Below are 8,756 nucleotides of genomic sequence, written 5' to 3' on the forward strand. Positions count from 1 at the left end.
CTTCATTCGTAAATCCTTCGAATTCTTCGTCTTCGGTGTCCGAATTGAAAAGTTGCGCAAGCGTGGTATCCAAAATGGCCGGTTACGTCTCGTCGAAGTCATCGGGAGTCAGTGTCGCTGTTGTTCTGTGAATCCTGCCTTCCGGAAAGCTCGGACCACAGTTGTGACCGAAATATCTGCCCAGGCATTTACGATCCACTGGCAAATGTTGGCGTATGTCGTCCGGCGCTGTCTGCCCGTCTTAGTGAAGGTGTGTTCGCCTTCGGAGCTGTGTGAAAAAAGCCACCCGGCCTCTTCGCGTAAACTTCCCTTAACCACTCGCTCATCTTTTCTTCATCCATCCATCCCTTCGAGTTAGCTTTTATGATGACGCCGGCTGGAAAGGTCTCTTTTGGCAAGGTCTTCCTTTTGAATATCACCATGGGTGGAAGTTAGCATGGCAAGCTAGAACCACAGTGAAGGATGACTTCTCATTCCCTGTGGAGCGAATATTCACCGTACGTGCTCCCGTTCCACAGTGCGGTTCACAGGAATATCAGTTGCTGTGAAATACGGTAGTAATCCGTGTGCGGATGGAGAGATTGCGTCTTTTTATGAACCGGATCCTTGTCCTTTGTAGGAGCCATTTTGTGGTCTTTACAGATGTAAACAGGAAATGAAACGTACGGTGATATCCGCGCGTTTTTTCTTCTTCTTCCGGGGGCGGGTGGTTGCTTAAAGCGCTTCCTGTTCTATGGGGGCGGGTGCTTTCCTTGGCGGTTGCTTGCGTAGAAGAAGAAGCGCTTCCTGTTCTACCGGGAAAAAAGATGGCGGCTGTTTACCGAAGTTGCGAGATCGAAACTTTATGAAAATTAATCGTAATAAAGCGCACCGGGTTATAAGGCGCACTGTTAGCTTTTGAGAAAATTTGTGGTTTTTAGGTGCGCCTTATAGTGCGGAAAATACGGTACGTGTTTTTTTTTAATCAATTACGTGGGGAAAAAGTGCTAAATTGTGCTTCTTAAGAGTGAATTTCATGAATTTAGGGCACTTAGACAAAGTAAGAAGTTGGTTAAAGAATTTGAAGTGTAACTCTTAGTCGTACGATCAAGTAAAATAATCACTTTCTGTGCCATAGTCATCGAGCGTTTATTTTATTGATTTTATTGAACTTCTTGACTTCAGGACAGTCCGAGATAAGAAAAGGTTGGTTCAAGAAATTTAAGTCTTTTTTTTTTTTTTTAGTCATACGATCACGTTAGAAATAATCCTTTCTGTTTCGAATCAAGCATTTATTGATTTTAGCGCTGAAACGTGGTTGAGGGGTGAAGTTTACAAAAGTGCTTGCATTTTAGTTAAATGTGTAGTTCGGAAAATTATCCTTAAAAAAGTGCTAAATTGTGCTGTGTGAGGATACATTTTATGAATTTAGGGCGCTGGGAAATAGGAAAAAGTTGGTTAAAAAACAATTGAAGTGTAATTCTTAGTTGTACGATCAAGTAAAATAACTGTTGCTAATCACGCTATCGTCGTCTATAACTTATTTCACTGATCTTATCGCTAAATCGTGGATGATAGGTGAAACTCATGAACGTTTAATGTGCTTTCACGTGATTTTGTTACACCATCAGGTAAAATAATCCATTTCTGTTGGCTGTGATTGATGTTTTATTGATTTTTAGCGCTAAATTGTGGCTCTTAAGGGTAAATTCTATGGATTCAAGGCACTCAAAAATGGTGAAAAATCTGGATGAAGAAATTGAAGTAAAACTTTAGTTTTACTTTAATACTTTCTGTCAATAATCACACTGTCGTCGTCAATCACTTATTTCATTGAACTTAGTGCAAAATTGTGGTGGGGTGAAATTCACAAAAGTGCTTGAATTTTAATTAAATCTGCTTTAAGGAAAAATGTGTTGCATGATTCATAAAATGCTAGGGATGTCCGATAATATCGGCCTGCCGATAAATGCGTTTAAATGTAATATTGGAAATTATCGGTATCGTTTTTTTAATTTATCGGTATCGTTTTTTTTATTTATTTTTTTATTTTTTATTTTTTTATTAAATCAACATAAAAAACACAAGATACACTTACAATTAGTGCACCAACCCAAATTTACACTTATTCACACAAAAGGGCTGTTTCTTTCCGTTATTAATATTCTGGTTCCTACATTATATATCAATACAAGTGAAGTGTGAAGTGAATTACATTTATATAGCGCTTTTTCTCAAGTGACTCAAAGCGCTTTACATAGTGAAACCCAATATCTAAGTTACATTTAAACCAGTGTGGGTGGCACTGGGAGCAGGTGGGTAAAGTGTCTTGCCCAAGGACACAACAGCAGTGACTAGGATGGTGGAAGCGGGGATCGATCAAGAAAATGTTTTTAATTTATTTATTTTATTGTATTAATTTTTTTTGAAGTACCTTATCTTCACCATACCTGATTGTCCAAATTAGGCATAATAATGTGTTAATTCCACGACTGTATATATCGGTTGATATCGGTATCGGTAATTAAAGAGTTGGACAATCGGCAAAAAGCCATTATCGGACATCCCTATAAAATGCTAATCATGTTGTAATGTCATTGATTTTGGGGAATTTAGAGCACTCAAAAATAAGAAATTGTTGCATTTTTAGCGACATTTTTGTCTCCCTAATTTTTACATACCGCGACAAATTTATGGCAAACTGTTCTTGGGGGCCAAAATGGGACGCTAGTCTGTTTTTATTGTATTGTTTTTTTTGTGACTTGTCACTTAATCAAATGCTTCAATCAAATTTAGTTTATCGTCAATTTGTTTATTAACTCTTAATTATTTACACTTAGAATAAAACGTCCCAAAGTACAAAAGAAAATGTTTGCCGGGGACTCAAATAGCTTTAATGTTGGTTAAAAATGTAAAGCGATGCCAAATATAAATGTAAGCACTAACACCAGTGCCTTAAATGTCCAGAATGCTTCCTGAATGTTGAGATGAATGTTAATTTTCTCATATGATGTATTTTATAGAGGGGAGGGACATTGTCAATAAACATTTTCAAAAAGCTTTTGGTCTGTGCTTGGACTTGTTTTTTTGCTCATGTAAAACCTTGCAGCACTAAATGGACCCTGAGACGTGTGTTCAGCCCGAGGAGGTTATAAAATGTCATCCACCTGACACGATTACTCAAGGCGACCTTTGCACTCTCCAGCAGTACTGTCCACTCGGCACATTTAACACATTAACAACTTGAATGACACTAAAGTGAGAAGAGCAAAGACCTCCACCAAGGCAAAGCAGCCCTACTTTGGCGCCAATTTAAGGTGTATTTTTTTTTTTTTTTTTAGTTCAAATGTATTATTTTATAATTGTTTTTATTTATTTACTTTGCAAAGCAAAGCGGTGTTTCATTGACAGCAGTTCAATACACAACAATGCCCTCTGCTGGCGGACACAAGAATTACTTCAATTGTACCTTGGACTTTATGACAATTTAAAAGGGAAAAATATTACTAGGTTTTATTTCTGAAAATTACTCCAGACACTTTTACAGTATCTGCAAAAACGCTGGACAAAGATCCTCTATATGACAGAAGAACTCTCCTGTTTTTATGGACCTACTGCAAAAAACTGATATTAAGTTAAGTTAAAGTACCAATGAGTGTCACACACACACTAGGTGTGGCGAAATTATTCTCTGCATTTAACCCATCACCCTTGATCACCCCCTGGGAGGTGAGGGGAGCAGTGGGCAGCAGCGGTGTCCGCGCCCGGGAATCATTTTTGGTGATTTAACCCCCAATTCCAACCCTTGATACTGAGTGCCAAGCAGGGAGGTAATGGGTCCCATTTTTATAGTCTTTGGTATGACTCGGCCGGGGTTTGAACCCACAACCTACCGATCTCAGGGCGGACACTCTAACCACTAGGCCACTGAGTAGGTAAATATATAGGTAGATATATATATATACATATATATATATATAGGTAAATATATAGGTAGATATAACTGTTTTTTGTCTTGTTTTTAACAAATATTTGCAAGAAATGTTAGTCAAAGGTCCACTGATTCAAGTGTTATGCTAATTATAAATTCCTACAGCCAAAGCGCTAGTCAAAGATCCTCTAATGACCGGAGCGCTCTGCTGTTTTTTTAAGCAGCTAACTGCACAAAGTCACAGATCCACTTTGAGCATTCTACTGCAAAAGTGGCAGTCAAATATCCTCAATAATATAACTTGACCACTTATCTGTTTTTAAGAGTATACTGTAAAATGCCAGTCAAAGATCCTTTGATAATGACAGGATCAATGCACTGTTTTTTAAGAACCTCTTGAAAAAAACGCTAGTCAATGATCCTTTATATGATACGGGGGCTTTGCTCTTTTGCAAAAAAAAACTATCTTAAAAAGATCTTTATATGACAGCATCATTAATCTGTTTTTAAAGAGCTAATGCAAAAATACTAGTCAAAGATCCTCTATATGACAGGAGTGCTCAACTGTTTTTTTTAAAGACTTCTTGCAAAAATGTGAGTTAAAGATCCTCTATATAACAGGTCCACATTTGTTTTTAAGAATGTACTGTAAAACATAAAATCTAGTCAAAGATCCTTGATATGACATAGGAGCATTATGTTGGATTTTTAAGACCCACTGCAAAAAAAACTAGCCCAAAATCCAAAAGAATGACAGGATTACTCAGCTGTGTTTAAGGAGCTACTGCAAAAACACCAGTCAAAGATCCTCTAATTGACAGAATCACTCAAATGTTTATAAAGAGCTACTGCAAAAACACTAGTCAAAGATCCTCTAATTGACAGAATCACTCAAATATTTTTAAAGAGCTACTGCAAAAACACTAGTCAAAGATCCTCTATATGACAGAAGTGCGCCGCTGGTTTTTTGTAAGACGTCTTGCAAAAATGTGAGTTAAAGATCCTCTATATAACAGGTCCACATTTGTTATTGAAACTGTACTGTAAAAAATAAAAGCTGGTCAAAGGTCCTTGATATGACATAGGAGCACTATGTTGTATTTTTAGGACCTACTGCAATAAAACTAGTCCAAGATACAACATATGACAGGATTACTCGGCTGTTTTTAAGGAAATACTGCAACAACACTAGTCAAAGATCCTCTATATGACAGGAGTGCTCCGCTGTTTTTTTTAAGACTTCTTGCAAAAATGTGAGTTAAAGATTCTCTATTTAACAGGTCCACATTTGTTTTTAAGAATATACTGTAAAAAAAGAAAAAAAGCCAGTTAAAGATCCTTGATATGACAAAAGAGCATTGTGTTGTATTTTTAAGACCAACTGCAAATAACTAGTCCAAGATCCTATATTTGACAGGATTAATCAGCTCTTTTTAAGGAGCTACTGCAAAAACACTAGTCAAAGATCCTCTAATTGACAGAACCACTTAAATGTTTTTGAAGAGCTACTGCAAAAACACTAGTCAAAGATCCTCTATACGACAGGAGTGCTCTGCTGGGTTTTTTAAGACTTCTTGCAAAAATGTGAGTTAAAGATCCTCTATATAACAGATCCACATTTGTTTTTAAGAATATACTGTAAAAAAAGAAAAAAAGCCAGTTAAAGATCCTTGATATGACAAAAGAGCATTGTGTTGTATTTTTAAGACCAACTGCAAATAACTAGTCCAAGATCCTATATTTGACAGGATTAATCAGCTCTTTTTAAGGAGCTACTGCAAAAACACTAGTCAAAGATCCTCTAATTGACAGAACCACTTAAATGTTTTTGAAGAGCTACTGCAAAAACACTAGTCAAAGATCCTCTATATGACAGGAGTGCTCTGCTGGGTTTTTTAAGACTTCTTGCAAAAATGTGAGTTAAAGATCCTCTATACAACAGGTCCACATTTGTTTTTAAGAATGTACTGTAAAATATAAAATCTAGTCAAAGATCCTTGATGTGACATAGGAGCATTATGTTGGATTTTTAAGACCCACTGCAAAAAAAACTAGCCCAAAATCCAAAAGAATGACAGGATTACGCAGCTGTGTTTAAGGAGCTACTGCAAAAACACCAGTCAAAGATCCTCTAATTGACAGAATCACTCAAATGTTTTTAAAGAGCTACTGCAAAAACACTAGTCAAAGATCCTCTAATTGACAGAATCACTCAAATGTTTTTAAAGAGCTACTGCAAAAACACTAGTCAAAGATCCTCTATATGACAGAAGTGCGCCGCTGGTTTTTTGTAAGACGTCTTGCAAAAATGTGAGTTAAAGATCCTCTATATAACAGGTCCACATTTGTTATTGAAACTGTACTGTAAAAAATAAAAGCTGGTCAAAGGTCCTTGATATGACATAGGAGCACTATGTTGTATTTTTAGGACCTACTGCAATAAAACTAGTCCAAGATACAACATATGACAGGATTACTCGGCTGTTTTTAAGGAACTACTGCAACAACACTTGTCAAAGATCCTCTATATGACAGGAGTGCTCCGCTGTTTTTTTTAAGACTTCTTGCAAAAATGTGAGTTAAAGATTCTCTATATAACAGGTCCACATTTGTTTTTAAGAATATACTGTGAAAAAAAAAGCCAGTTAAAGATCCTTGATATGACAAAAGAGCATTGTGTTGTATTTTTAAGACCAACTGCAAATAACTAGTCCAAGATCCTATATTTGACAGGATTAATCAGCTCTTTTTAAGGAGCTACTGCAAAAACACTAGTCAAAGATCCTCTAATTGACAGAACCACTTAAATGTTTTTGAAGAGCTACTGCAAAAACACTAGTCAAAGATCCTCTATACGACAGGAGTGCTCTGCTGGGTTTTTTAAGACTTCTTGCAAAAATGTGAGTTAAAGATCCTCTATATAACAGATCCACATTTGTTTTTAAGAATGTACTGTAAAACATAAAAGCTAGTCAAAGATCCTTGATATGACATAGGAGCATTATGTTGGATTTTTAAGACCCACTGCAAAAACAACTAGCCCAAAATCCAAAAGAATGACAGGATTACTCAGCTGTGTTTAAGGAGCTACTGCAAAAACACTAGTCAAAGATCCTCTAATTGACAGAATCACTCAAATGTTTTTAAAGAGCTACTGCAAAAACACTAGTCAAAGATCCTCTAATTGACAGAATCACTCAAATGTTTTTAAAGAGCTACTGCAAAAACACTAGTCAAAGATCCTCTATATGACAGAAGTGCGCCGCTGGTTTTTTGTAAGACGTCTTGCAAAAATGTGAGTTAAAGATCCTCTATATAACAGGTCCACATTTGTTATTGAAACTGTACTGTAAAAAATAAAAGCTGGTCAAAGGTCCTTGATATGACATAGGAGCACTATGTTGTATTTTTTAGGACCTACTGCAATAAAACTAGTCCAAGATACAACATATGACAGGATTACTCGGCTGTTTTTAAGGAACTACTGCACCAACACTTGTCAAAGATCCTCTATATGACAGGAGTGCTCCGCTGTTTTTTTTAAGACTTCTTGCAAAAATGTGAGTTAAAGATTCTCTATATAACAGGTCCACATTTGTTTTTAAGAATATACTGTAAAAAAAAGAAAAAAAGCCAGTTAAAGATCCTTGATATGACAAAAGAGCATTGTGTTGTATTTTTAAGACCAACTGCAAATAACTAGTCCAAGATCCTATATTTGACAGGATTAATCAGCTCTTTTTAAGGAGATACTGCAAAAACACTAGTCAAAGATCCTCTAATTGACAGAACCACTTAAATGTTTTTGAAGAGCTACTGCAAAAACACTAGTCAAAGATCCTCTATATGACAGGAGTGCTCCGCTGGGTTTTTTAAGACTTCTTGCAAAAATGTGAGTTAAAGATCCTCTATATAACAGGTCCACGTTTGTTTTTAAGAATGTACTGTAAAACATAAAAGCTAGTCAAAGATCCTTGATGTGACATAGGAGCATTATGTTGGATTTTTAAGACCCACTGCAAAAAAAAGTAGCCCAAAATCCAAAAGAATGATAGGATTACTCAGCTGTGTTTAAGGAGCTACTGCAAAAACACTAGTCAAAGATCCTCTATACGACAGGAGTGCGCCGCTGGTTTTTTGTAAGACTACTTGCAAAAATGTGAGTTAAAGATCCTCTATATAACAGGTCCACATTGGTTATTGTGACTGTACGTAAAAAATAAAAGCTGGTCAAAGGTCCTTGATATGACATAGGAGCACTATGTTGTATGTTTTAGGACCTACTGCAATAAAACTAGTCCAAGATACAACATATGACAGGATTAGTCAGCTGTTTTTAAAGAGCTACTGCAAAAACACTACTCAAAGATCCTCTATATGACAGGAGTGCTCTGCTATTTTTTTTAAGACTCCTTGCAAAAATGTGACTTAAAGATCCTCTATATGACAGGTCTCCATTTGTTTTTAAGAATATACTGTAAAAAAAGAAAAAAAGCCAGTCAAAGATCCTTGATACAACACAATGTTTTTGAAGAGCTACTGCAAAAACAGTAGTCCAAGATCCAACATATGACAGGATTACTCAGCTGTTTTAAGAAACTACTGCCAAACAAGAGTCAAAGATTCTCTAATCGACTGGAGTGGTATACTGTTTTTTAAAGACTTGCAAAATGTGAGTTAAAGATCCTCTATATAACAGTTCCACATTTGTTTTTAAGAATGTCCTGTAAAAATAAAAGCGAGTCAAAGATCCGTGATATGACATAGGAGCATTATGTTGTATTTTTAAGACCTACTGCAAAAAAAAAACTAGTCCAAGATCCAACATATGACAGGAGTGCTCCGC

Source organism: Nerophis lumbriciformis, linkage group LG09, assembly GCF_033978685.3.
Source record: "Nerophis lumbriciformis linkage group LG09, RoL_Nlum_v2.1, whole genome shotgun sequence".
NCBI classification, from domain to species: Eukaryota; Metazoa; Chordata; class Actinopteri; order Syngnathiformes; family Syngnathidae; genus Nerophis; species Nerophis lumbriciformis.